Source organism: Bombus vosnesenskii, unplaced genomic scaffold, assembly GCF_011952255.1.
Source record: "Bombus vosnesenskii isolate JDL3184/JDL3185 unplaced genomic scaffold, Bvos_JDL3184-5_v1.1 scf7180000013352, whole genome shotgun sequence".
Classification (NCBI taxonomy): domain Eukaryota; kingdom Metazoa; phylum Arthropoda; class Insecta; order Hymenoptera; family Apidae; genus Bombus; species Bombus vosnesenskii.
The window spans coordinates 1,081,486-1,095,190 of NW_022882988.1; the positions used below are offsets into that span (position 1 = coordinate 1,081,486).

At 36.9% G+C, this 13,705-nt stretch overlaps 1 protein-coding gene and 1 long non-coding RNA gene across 3 annotated transcripts in view; one reads left to right on the forward strand and one right to left on the reverse strand.

Moving 5' to 3' along the window:
• Window positions 1-13,705, forward strand: part of LOC117236747 — a 123,096-nt gene that overhangs the window by 103,716 nt on the left and 5,675 nt on the right. The window contains exon 2 of the long non-coding RNA XR_004493904.1: window positions 1,383-1,478. This is a non-coding gene — a long non-coding RNA (uncharacterized LOC117236747). The remainder of the gene's footprint in view (window positions 1-1,382; window positions 1,479-13,705) is intronic.
• LOC117236734 (insulin-like peptide receptor) overlaps window positions 1-13,705 on the reverse strand; it is a 108,304-nt gene that overhangs the window by 56,031 nt on the left and 38,568 nt on the right. The gene's annotated exons all lie outside the window — the stretch shown is intronic.

Here is a 13,705-nt window from a genome sequence, read left to right on the forward strand (position 1 = left end):
TTAGGAAACATTAGCAGCTTCAAACTCGTGTAGCTTTTGCAGAGCATTTTGAAGCATTCGAGGGTGTTGATGACACATTCGTAAAACGAAAAGGAAGAAGAACGTATGTAGTTGGCTACAAAAGTATTCAAGTTGGCTATTTAGAACTTAGAACGAGAGTTATACTATGTACCGGGAAAGTTAAACTAAGATCTTAGAATAATTAAACAATTTTGACTGCCGCTATGATATTCGAAACCCACGTGTTTCTCCTCTTCCAGTTATTTTTCCGTGCGTATTCAAAAAAAGAGTACAATGTGATTTATAATCGTAGATAGCTTTAAGCTCGTTTTTCTAATCGATGTCGACTTTTCCCAGCGAATGATACTTGCTTCAATTATTGGCAGATAAACCGATATAATATCCTAACAATTTCGAAAGTAATTTAATATCGAGGCGTTGGTATATTTTATGGAAAATTATGAAACCGTAATTATAAGATTATACAAAATTATAAATAAATTTATTATCTTATTCTACAATGATGAAGATAAAATAGACTGAGAATACTCAGGTGGCCGGATACATTTATGGCCAACTGTAATTCCAAGAAGTCTGACACTACTAGAGAGCAAAGAAATCGACGAGCCTAGTGAACGAAGCGATTATAAATAGTATTACTAATATTACAAACGATAATTACGGAATGTCGGAGTGCAATCCATGAAAGAAATTGACATTTTCTGACCCATGAACCCAATGAGGGGTGTGACACAAGGGTGGAGAGAAAAGTATAACGGCAATCACAGCGCGTCAAACGATGTACGCGCATCCTATACTGCGTACCTACTTAGGCTACGTCATCTATTTCAGTTATTTCTTATACCGTTTCCTATTTCGTGGAAAGTTATTTTATCCTCAAGTATTTTGCAATTCATCTTGTAGAATTACGCATCACGTTTTTACTGGCTCACATTTACTATTGCGAAATAAAATCATTTGTCACTAAACGAGTAAATGCAACGCACTTAGTTACAATGTGTAATAACGCGTTATTATTAGATTCTGCGATTCTGATCAGATTCCCAATTACAAAATTAAATACACTTGTTAGAGGTTTCACGTTGATAATCAAAAGATGAGTAAATAAGTAAAAGACAGATATATCGATCGATGGCGTTTAATTGATACGACGTTAATCGATTCTCGAAATATACGTGAAAAATAAAACGAAGAAATGAAACGTCGATCGAAGGTAATTAATTAATCAAACGTGTTTGGAAACTCTGGTCAAATCGGGCCAACCAGGGAAAGAAATTCCGAGGATCGAATAACGGACCTTTCGAACGCGTCCTCAAAAGGAGCGAACGTTTCAAACTGACCGATGCTCCTCTGCTTTTCAGGTATCGAATCGCTGATGCAATTGGCCATCGGTAATACCTTGCTCGAGGGGAATATACGAGAAATACAAATGCTGTTGGTGGAAGGGGTACAGCAAGGTACGTAACAGCATTAGTTAAGGTTACGAGAATTGAAACGGCAATTTCGAGTAGTTTCGAGAATTGAAAGAGCATATTCGAGACATATAGGGAGAGACAAAGAGCTTGAGATTTCATTCAGACTGTAATTTGAATTTAGAATTGGTTGCTCGTTTATAGAATTAGGATATCCGATAATTTCGAAATTTCATTGTCGTTGTAACAGTATACGGCTGCCGTGATTGTATTGGTAAAATTTGGCACCGATCTGAAAAAGATATTTAATGCAAACAGCTTAAACATGTAATAAGCGTTAAAGATAGTTTCACTAAATATAATGTATAATTGAGTATTTAAATACTATTCTGCAAGAATATCGTTTATATATTCCACAACCATACAACGATGAAACATGTGCGCGAAATAAAAATGTACGATATCATAAGGCAAATTTCTAAAAATTTTAAAAAATCAAGTTAACCATTTCAAAATATTTTATTCCATTTGAAAAAATCATCCACTAAATCGTGCCACGAAGCATTAAGTACCAAGTACCGAAGATTAATATAAATCAAATGGAACTTGCTCGATCGAGATTAATACTTCAATTTTCAAGCTTGTTAATATCTACTCCACAAAGTATACCAAAATAGCGTGCTCTTTAACAAGACGCACTAATCTGCCTCGAGACAAGCCGCCTAAAAGCTTCGGTCGATCGAAACCAAACCGTATGGATCCTTGGAAGATTGGAATCTTCCTTAAAAACAATTACATGTATATCAAATATGGGACAAGAGCAAAGAAAAAAAAAAAAGAGAGGGAAAGATAAAGAGAAAAGGTGAAATCGTAACGGACAAGGATAAAAGGCGTATAGTTTCGTCGCATGGCAGCCGGTGAATTCGCGGTAAATGGTATCCTGTTCCGTGTCCGTATCGCCGTGCTAGAATACTCAATTTCCGGCGGAAGCGTCGGGGGAATTAACGCGGCGTGCCGAGTTTTGTATAATCGCGTTTTAATTTGATTGTCTTGAAGCGCGCCGCGTGCTTCCTGCGCACGCTTGCCAATTAGTATCTCAAGTTGTTACACTGTTCGAGTGTCTTCGATCTTGCGAACGTTTCGCACAATGTTGCCAATGATATATTTAAGCATGGCTGGAAAGTTGGTTAATGGGATGGCAGGAAGATAAGGGACACGGGAAGCTGAAGTAAGACGACGAAGTTGATCCCACGGACTTTCGGTCATTTTCGGACTAATTATATTTATCTAACGTTAAACGCGAAATACGAAGCGAGTCCTGTTGGTGTACGTGATTTCTCGATTCCATTTGCATTACAAATTCTGTTTGTTTGTTAAAATGAGAGAAAAATCAAAGTACGAAATCTCGATAACAGCATCGATGGGAAACGATGGAAATAACTGAAATATAGGTTAATTGACGGATGAACTAAAATAATAATATGCTTGTCAATGCGTGTCAACGAAATCCTCTTACAGCAGACGGCAATTCTGCATTCTGATTTTATTGAAAGTTTGCCAGTTCGTTATCTCGATTCAACTCCGAAATAAAAATAGAAATTGCATGTCCTAATTAGCAAAAAAAAAATTAATAAATAACATCATAAAATTTGTGCATCTGTAAATTCTATAAATTGTACTATATTTTTGTATCTTTTAATTTTCGACAAACGTATAAACATCCGTAGTCTACTTATAAAAAAAAAAGTAAAAAGTTGAATATTAAAGGAAAATTTGCATTCTCCGATAAAAGTAGGTAGAAAGCCAGTGTCCTAATACTTATTTATGCAGTTAGCAAAGTAAAAGACCGATTTACGAGATACGGAGAGGATATTAGAGATGTGACTACCGTTTCGCACAGTGTGCTCTATTTTAACATTTTGCCACACAAGATACGTCGGTTACATTATAAACCAGTCACTAGCAGTCACTAGCAATGCTTCCATCAGCCAACTTTCCACCTACGATGTGAATACAAGACTATATGTATACGTTGAATTATGAGGCACGCGTGGCGAGAACAAATACAATTTAACGGGCGAAGGGTTGGAAGGAAGCGAAGAAAGCGAAGAAATGATCGGGTCACCGACCTGTGGTCGATTAAACGAGCCATCGAGAAAGAACGGAGGTAAAACTGTAGCGACGTGTCACGAGTCGATCGAAGGGAATAAACTCTCGTATCGAGAGGGAAAGTGCGAGCCGACGTCGCGTCGCGACGCGGCTGCTCACGAAAGGTGTCAATTAGATAACCGCCGATCGTGGCTCCATTCGCGCGTAACCAATTTCGGTCAGGATGACCTGTAAACGACAGTAATCACGCCAGCGTCTTCAACATTTTCTTTCCCGAATATCGAGCAATGTCGTATAACACGTTCCTCTGTAACGACTATTCATTTCTATAACGATAAGCTAACGAGAAAATTACAACAATGCTCGTAAAACATAACGAACGTAATAAATGTTTGGAGAAAATTGGCTTTGAATGTGCTCGGTGAAGCGTTAATACGATACACGTGATACGTGAAATTATGGAACTTACAAATTCGACTTTTTTTAACACGAGATCTCGAGACGAACGATTTTAATCTACTTTTTAAACGAACCTAGTAATTACTATGTGAGGATCGTAAAACGAAATGTCTGCGTTTCAACGCTCATTCGAAACGATTTCCTGCAGATATTCTAGTTTAGATGCCGCATTGTAATATATCGAAGAAGTCTGCGTCTGAAGAATTTGTTGCATATCCCAAGAAACTGTTGCATGCCACGTCGGACACGCAGGTGGTCCAAGTAAATGGTCCAACGATATAGCCAAGTCGTAAAATTAATGGAGGAAAGTACAAATGTTTCAAGTCTTGGAACAACCATTTAAATCTCGATGACCGCCTCCGTACCTCATACGAACCTTGCGTCTTGCACACATCAATCGTGTCCGTACGAAATACATACATTTTATGGTAGATTTCGATGCAATCGTCTATAGTTACACGATACGTACAATGTCATACTTTTAACACTTTGACGGCCACTGTCGCGTAAACGTGATTTCGCTCTGCTATCTGTTATCGGCCATCATCACGTTTACGTGACTTTTTGTTTTCATTTAATCAACGCTTACGCGTGAAACAAATGATTCCTATATTTGACAGCGTTCTATCAAAATGAAACGATTTACAAATGCACCGAATAGATCGACAATTTTTAAATCTAACAGCGATAAATAAATAAATAAATTCATACGACGCATAAGAGTACAAAATAAATTAAGATAATATGACGAAGATTCGATAACGATTTTCTCAAAAAGTGTATCATAATTATCCAATAATAGATTGAGTGAAAAGTGCCAGCGGTTGGCAACAAGATCTACGCTGAAACGTACGTACGGTCGTCAATGTGTTAACGGCAGTATCTTGTATCTCTCTATCTATTCCGTTTCTCTATATTCCACGCAACGTTTTTGATCGACGATTTGATCCCTTTCCCTTCGAAACCATTTTCCGAATAAAATGATCTGTCGGAAACAAGGAGGCTCTCTATCGTACGCATACGTAAGTCGTATTTATAAATCCTAAATAGATGCCAAGCATATTTGCTTCATATTTTAATTAAGCGGTAATATAAAGTACCGTTAGGTCGTAAAACTAATATAAATTATCGTATCATAAATGGTACCGATTGATGCCTATTTCCTTATCTCTGCAGAATCTTTTAGATTAATCTGTACCGCTACGTCTTTGAAGAAATCTATATTTATAAGTAATGTTCGTACTTCCGTGAAATGGCAACTGCCGTTAATAAATTAAAAAAAAAATATAACGTAAATTACTCGAATTCCTTACTTTCATCGTTAATTGCAGTTGACGTATGTATCAGTGTTATTTTACGTCGATCGTTCGTATTTTACGTTATATCGATCGTAAAAGATATTTATATTTAGAATAGAACGAGTTGTTCGAGCAATTTTCAACAAATTGAAAAGTTTCTCATTTTCTTCTAACGTATCTTCCGCGCTAATGGTCGTCATATCCGAAGCAAGGGCGATGGAAAACGTAAAAATCCGTGACGTCAACAGGTGCATCTTTAGAACGTAGAAATAATCATGGAGACGATCGTGCGAGTCTCCACGATTATCTCCGGGGATATTTGCATAATTCCACCGTTCGAGACGAACAAGCGTCTCTTGGCTGGCCGTTTCGTTTCATTTTAGCCCTACTTGAAACAAATTGGCGGTGAAATATGGGCTGCCGCGTCACGACGATTCGTCTTTACGACTTTCCGCGTTTCGTCGCGATTTTCTGCCCCTGCCTCTCTCTCTCTCTCTCTCTCTCTCTCTCACTGTTTTACGCTCCTTCGTATACACGAGCCTTCTCTTCCTCTTATCTGGCTCTCGCGTGACGAATTTTGAAAGTGCATTATCAACGCGCGGGAATGGGGTCGACACCGCCGATGGGCTCACCAATTGCAGGCTACGTTACCAAGATATTATCCGGTAAAGTTATGCGGCTCTGTAAGGAAAGGTCAGTTGCTGGCGAGAAGTTAAGCACGTTCGTAGACGGTGAACGAGAAGTGCAACTTCGATCCATTTAAAAAACGCGCCGTGCAATCTTATTCTGCTCGGATTCTGATTTTGTACAGCTACCGAGCTGTACGTAGTACGGTAACTACTTGCTGATCTTCCTCGGTTGTTTGATCGATACAAGTAGATAGAAATAGAAATTTTAATTGGGAAATTCCTTATTAAAGCGAATAATTATGTTTTCCTAATGCTGTACCTTGCAGTACCGTTACGTTTAATCGACTACGAAAACGTGTAACACGACGCGATCTTGTTCTGATCGAATCTAGATCCTATACTGGATGAAAGAAAAGTTACTTTCGGATTTCCTCAAATTTCGTACAAACGCTGATAGAGACGCTGATATCAATTAGAAAATTCATTGTACGATCCGGCGAATAATTTCGATCTTCCGGCAAAACCATGAAAAATTGCATGTATTACTCTTCGCGAAAATGCAAATCCTCATTTGTCCAATTTGGGATATGATCCAAATTAATGGTCGCATTTTATGTGAGTCCTAATATGAATAAACGTGTACATATTATTTCTATAATTCTAACTTTAAATAGAGAAAAGACACGTTATGAAGCTTATTGTCTTCGTTGACGTTGATACATTTTAAGCGATGGGTAGAGACAGAGGTACATAGACAGATAAGATTCGTAAGCCTTGGGAGTGGAAATCGCGCCGAACGTATAAGCCGTGTATAATACACGGTCGAGAGGCGAACAACCACGAAATGCAAATTGCCTGAGCAATTTACATGCCAGCCCTACGATGAGTACTTCGGAGATAACATTCTGTTTAACCAACCGATACGTTCCTGTTTCTTCGTTGAACAAATTCAGTTGGCCGATGTCCGTTAGATACCAAGAAGTACACGGGAAAAAGTGTACGGGAAACAGTAGCGTTAGCAAGACAACACGAAATGAACTTCGTGAGCAACAATATAGCGACGAAATCTCGTTTTCTTTCTGTTTCTTTTGGTTGCCTCTCTGCGAGACGATGTCGAGCGTAGCGGATAAACGCGATAGAAATGGTTGGGCGATTAATGGAAAAACGAGAAGGGAAGCGAGACCGAGGCTGACCGCGTTTAAACTGTGTTTTTCGTTCGAACGAAGCAAAAAGGAAGGCCGAGAAGGAGAAAGAATAAAGACCAAGGTTCGCAGTCAAGTTTGCAAGGTGTTTCGAGTCGGAGTTGCGGTCAAAGTTCAACCGCGACTCGGCAAGAATGTAACCATTTGAGGGCACCTGGAAGCGAGTTCGCGTGCACGGAAATTGTGTATGCATAATAGCGGATTTCTAAGAACCAAGCCATAGCACGTAGACAAATTAATGCAGATTTGCATGACTTTTTTTAAAAAGTTAAATACCTCGGAAACAACTTCACGCCGGCTTTAACCAGTTCGCGCTGATTCGAGCGAGCCGCGAGGGAGAAGTACGATCCGTAATTATCACCTGTCGTTTCTGGTGACAACTTATTGCATTCAAATCGGGATATTTTTCCTCTTTCTTAATATTCGAAATTATTACGTTTCTCGTAACTATAAAATCATCGTAAAATATATAAATATAAGTAAATAAAAGAAAAGTAAGCAGGTAAAATCGAACAGGTAAATTTTTACGTAACATAAACTTGAACAATTTTATATTAAATTTACGATGTTGGAATTCGTCATCGTGTGATTCAATTTGCCAGCTTCCATTCATTTGTTCGTGTTTCGCTTGCGAAATAGATAAAAACGTTTCTTTACGAGCCACGTGTAAATATGTAGATGCGTGTCGACGCATCGGAGCCGAACGACGTCGGTAACCGATGCAGCTTCCTTCTCACCTGCTTTCCTTGCTCGCTAATTCGACCAGACGGAGAGAGGAAGGAAGGCGTCGGGTTAAATATTTCCAGCCCATTTACTCCCCTGACATTCAATTCACTGTGCTGTCTGTAGCCGATGTTCCGCGTGATTCGCCCGAATTACGTCTGTGACACGGTCCTCTCGCATTCGCCAGAGGAATTCACATGAACGAAATGTTTTCTTTTTTTCTTCGCATATTTAAAACTGAGATCGGCTATCAGAAAGCGTATTTCGATCGTATCAGTCAACGAAATTTCCGAAAGTTTTCACGTAATCCGAACAAATCTCGATCATACAAACACATCTTTCGATCTGTCTGATTAGAAAGGCTGTGACCCGTTAACCATTTCACGGCTGATACTGCATGTAGGAGAGACCGGGGCAAGTTGATATATTTTTCAGCTTTTGATTTCTGCAATTTTTGTTTCAATCAATAGTCCGAAAAAATCATGCTAAAATATAACATGTAGTGCTATGTATATAGGAATCAATAAGATCGTTTTCTCTATCTTGCAAATATTTGCACATCGATTCAGTGACAATGAGCCTTCCTTTACCGCGACACGAGCTTTGTCAAAAACACCTTGCGATATTTCATCGTGTTTTGTTCTGTTGATGTAATTTCAGGTCATTTTCGAGGAATCGAATTTAAAAAAGAAAAGAAAAATGTGTAGTCGCGGTATAGAAATACCTCAAAGCAAGCGTATCAATGTACCCTATTATGTACCAATGTAATTTATAATATACAGTTCTACACAGCGTAGTTCCAGGCAAATAGAAAAGACAACACGAATATTTATTGCTATGGAAACGAGAACGATTGAATACCGACCATCAAAGCCTAACGTATGTGCATGTACAAATATACACCTTAGCATAAGAAACACTTGATTAATGAGTTTCAGATACCCAAATATAATCGAGTTACATAACGAGCTACAACCTACCCTGGTCTACTACTTCACAAAGTATCACGTATCTACTTAGTTGATAAACATATTTATTCTTGACAAAATCGATTTCAAATCTTGCAGTCAAAGTCTAAAACAAATTCGATTCGGCAAAGATTAATGTTGAAACTTGTATTGCATACGGTCAATAATTGGCACGTTCTTATCAGTGACTTATTTATTCTATTCGTTGAAGCAATCGATATTTATTACCACGCAGGAGTTTGAGGTATGTATTTTGAGATTTTAAGATATTCACGAAAAGAAAGAAACGAGAAAGGCAAAATAAAATGAGAAATAATTTTATACTATTTGTTTGCTTTTAGTAGGTTTATTAGAATTTGTCCTCGTTATAATATTGTATCTTTTGTTTTTGCAAACAGCGACGTTTCATATTTAATTTATGGACCGCGAAACGATTTTACGGATTATAAAACTTTCCAATTGAAATTATTAATCTATTTAATTCATGAAATTATTTAATACATTATAATACTTTGTTTGTTCTCGTTGAATAATTGGAATTTCCCTCGAGATGTCGAAACATTGAAAATACCTATAAAATAATCATAACCGAACCTTTTTCCTCCGTAATATATTAATTTAAAATTATATAAAAGCTCAAACATGCTCTCGTTAAAAAAATTCAAGTTCCCTCATTAAATAAGGTAACCTAAATTTTTGAGCCACGACCATATACTAATGATACTGTGAGATAAAGTCTGCTCACTTTGCATTTTACGTATATATGTATGGTGTTGCAGGTTTTCTCGATTAAAGTTTGGCAGAATATTCTATGGAAATAAATAAGAGAAAAGAGAAATGTTATATACACACACACACACCGTTTGAAACTTTATTAAAAAGTTATAATAAAATGAAATATCTGAATGGAAAACATCATATATAGTATGTATATTGATACACGGAAAATAGTCAACGTCAAACATTTAAATACAAAAAGAGAAACAGAGTATTACATTAATATTCAATTTTATAATATGTATCGTACCAATTATGTATGGTAGCATATTGTAAAATGTATCAGATATTTTATACATTTTAATATTTTTAGATTAATTATGAATTGTGTTTATCGCGTTAATGAAAAGAATCGCCTTCCGTCCGTGCATTACATTAACGATCGTAAAATATAACGTCATTATTGTATTATATAAAAGTGTTACAAATTGCAAAAATAAATACCCAAAATAAATGTCCTTTATCCAAGAAACAATTTCGCTGAAGAAAAGATTTATCATTTTTGACGTTTCAGGTCGAATATATGCGAGCGTTATTCACTTATACATATACGAGCGTAATAAACCTGGAACGAATATTCCCTCCATTACAACATCACGCGTTGAAATGAACCGCTTTGAAGTAGAGATTTTACGAAAATGCGAACGAATCGATTCTGTATAATGATTAAGTTGCGCAAACGTATATTATTTCTGTAATATTATGAAACGGTCGATAATACCGGCCAGTATCGTTCCTCTGATAAATTAAAGATATGAATTAATGATATCAAAGATATTAATGCTGGGATGATGTAACTCTTGGGAAACAGTGCGAATTGTTTCAAAAGGACGAGCCCTTTTGTTGAATCTGGCCGAGGAACACGATTCTCACTTTACAAAGAGTCGAAGCAACTTTCCAACACAAAAGTAATTTATTCTGATTTAAAGTCTACCGTGAGTCTATAGAGAAAAGGGAAATTAATCTCGTCGAAAATGAAAAAGGTTTTACTTTTGTGCGATGAAATACCAAAGCACCATGACGTACAGTTAACCCACGCTCTTCGTCTCTTCTTTCACATTTTTTCCACCATCGCCAATGAAGATATTCAGTCAATCGTGCGTCAGAAAATTTACTTGCAAGCCATCCTCTATCATCTCATAAAAGGGCAAATTTCAAATTCAATATGTTCTCCGCGTCAAAACTATCTCTTCGTTCGATTCTCAGACTAAACATACATTTTTCTCACCCTTTTCGACATTGCAAAAATATCGAATGTGTAATTATCATGTGTGATTGCAATTGCTAAGATCGATACGTAGAATTTGTTACTATTGTGCAAAATAACTGATTAAAACTATAGTAACTTGTGACCTGGAACATGTAAGATTTCACTAATAATATTGAGCAATATGCGTATATTTTATAATACATTTCATCTTCGATAATAATACAAAGGGGTCCGAATATTTATGGGCAGCAAGTTAATTACACCAGCTTCTTGTCGCAAAAATGCAAAGTAGGTCGAAAATCTGTCCATTACGAAGCATTTAGTGACTTCAGTGGTGTCTACTATTAATCCCTATCTTCCGCTTGACAATTCACTCCGTCTGATGACTTATTAACCCGATTCGAAGTAACGATTGGGAAAGACCAGTTCTCGAGTCGTTGAAATACTTTGTTCGAGCAACAGGAAGAGGAGTATCGATCGACGAGGTGAAAAACGCGGAATGTGATAACCCGATATACATTCCCGTGCATGCGTATTAAGACACTTGCTGATTTTATAGGAAACGTGACAACGAATCGAAAATAATAAAGAAATGATTAATCGAGCAGAATTTTATATTCGCGCTTTATGTTTGCAATCCAGCATGCATATCGTAAATATAGTAAATCGTACTAATAATCCGTCGACAGCATCACAGTTTTCTAAACTGTCTTATCAAAGAAATTGAATGTGAATTCTGAGACTCCAAGAAATCTATCGAGAATCTAAATCTGCATTGTAAAATCATCTGTAGCATTCGTGCAGCCAGATAATAAGAAATATGATAAAGACGCGACAGGTGTATATAGACAAAAGAAGAATTAATTTTTGTTATATCACATTGACAGCAGTATTATTGTAACATCGAGTATGTGGATGCTTCATCCGAATTGAATTCAAAAGTAACATAACAGCTAAGCTTAAATTCGTTACTTTTTTTCAGTGTTAAATTTTCAAGCGGTTTAAATTTGTTTTCTTTCTTTTATTATCGACTAACGTGAAAGTTTAAAAATCATCAAAAATACACTTGTCGTATTACTGCCGTGTGATCTTTAAATGTCATAATACTTATGAACGGTTATGTACCTACATGTATGATGGCTTGATCATCGACGACGCGGAAAAATCAACGAACCTGATATCCGAGCTGCAATTTGGTCGGCAATTAATTAATATTTGCATTCGCGCGGACGTTCGGTTGATGCGCGCACGCCGAATAGACGCGGTCAATATTTTCGAGCGGATTTACAAACAGCTGGGAGGCGAGGGTTTCTGCCTTCATAAAATACGGTCGTGCTGGCGATGCACTTGTACGACCGTACCCTCAGGTTTCACCGATGTTTCTTCGAACTTAGAAAAGCAAAGCAAAGTATCGTTGCTACTGCTTTCAATTGCTTTGATGGATGGGTATATCGAAAGCAGTTACAAACGAAAGTTATCGAATAGTCTACGAAAAGGATGCAGATTGTTACGATAGTTAGAAGAGTTAAAGAATTTCTGGTCTAGAAAATAGCGATCTACAACTCGGAGACGCTGAGACAAATGTGTGATTATTCCGAGCGTCGTTTGCTTTCCTATACAGTATTCCTCGGATCATTATAACTGGCTTTCGAGCTGAGAAATTACAATAATCCGGGATAAGGAAAGTTGTCTGCATGTCCTCAAGCATATTGCCGTATTTATGAATATGAATATTCACCTTTATAGCTCACGGTTCCCTCGTTTAGCAGAGCTAATGAATTTTCTGTTTTCCGTTGTATAATATATTTGTGGTTATTACATTGGCGTATATAGATGGCATTTTTTCAATGAGAACGGGTTTCAACGCAATCTGATTTGGTCCGTTTCATGTTACAATTTTGCACAATCCTTTTACACACGATGTTCCATATACATTGTGCTTTAAGAAGTTGTTATGCTAATGAACTAGACGATAAATATATTTGCGTTCGATAAAACTGATCTCGTATTTCAACGCGTTATATTTTCTCTACAAAATCGCCAGTAAAAAATGTTTTCATTATCGATAACTAATAAAAAGAAATTATTTGCTTCTGTATCCTTTCTCAAACGATAGAAAGAAATCAATTTTCAAAGGGTTAATATATACTGTATAGTCTAAATAATATAAAACAGTATTTGTATCGAGTTTATGTAATTAGAACAATTTCTATCTATTCGTAATGTTATCATAAACGTACAACGTAGAACAAAAATGTTTCGTTCTCTTTTTCAGTAACCAATCGCCAAATCCAACAATTGTAAACATTGAACGCAAGAAAATATAGTGATAAAACGGTGGAAATACGATTAATATAAAAATACATGGCAGAAGACGTTACGATGATCCAGGGAACACTGCATCACTCTACGTATATATTTTGATTGTTTACGGAGTGATCGATCTTCGCTACGTTATCGGACTAAAATAGGGTCGTTAAAGAAGCGAGAATGGGAAAGCACTAAGTATGCATGCAAGTTTTATCGGTGTTCTTTTAAATCCTGTTTCATACTCCGATGTTCTGTTCATCGAAACGAATTAAGCGGAATTGCCAGCGATATTTCGCGCGTCGCATCGACCAACTGTAATATCATTAAGCCAACGTTAAAACTGTGCCAAATGTAATTAATGCGCAGCATGGATTCGAAATTCGATTACCGACTGTTTGTTGTCCCAGTTCATTATCAGTTTTCCGGTTGCCAAGCATTCCAGAGGGAGCAATCCGGAAAAAAACACCGATCGAAAGAGAGAGAAATCGTTCGTTAACATACACGTTTTCACTTCCTTGAAACTCATTTGAGAATTTTATACGATAGTAGCTATACTCGAGAGATACACCGGTTCAGGAAAGTATTTG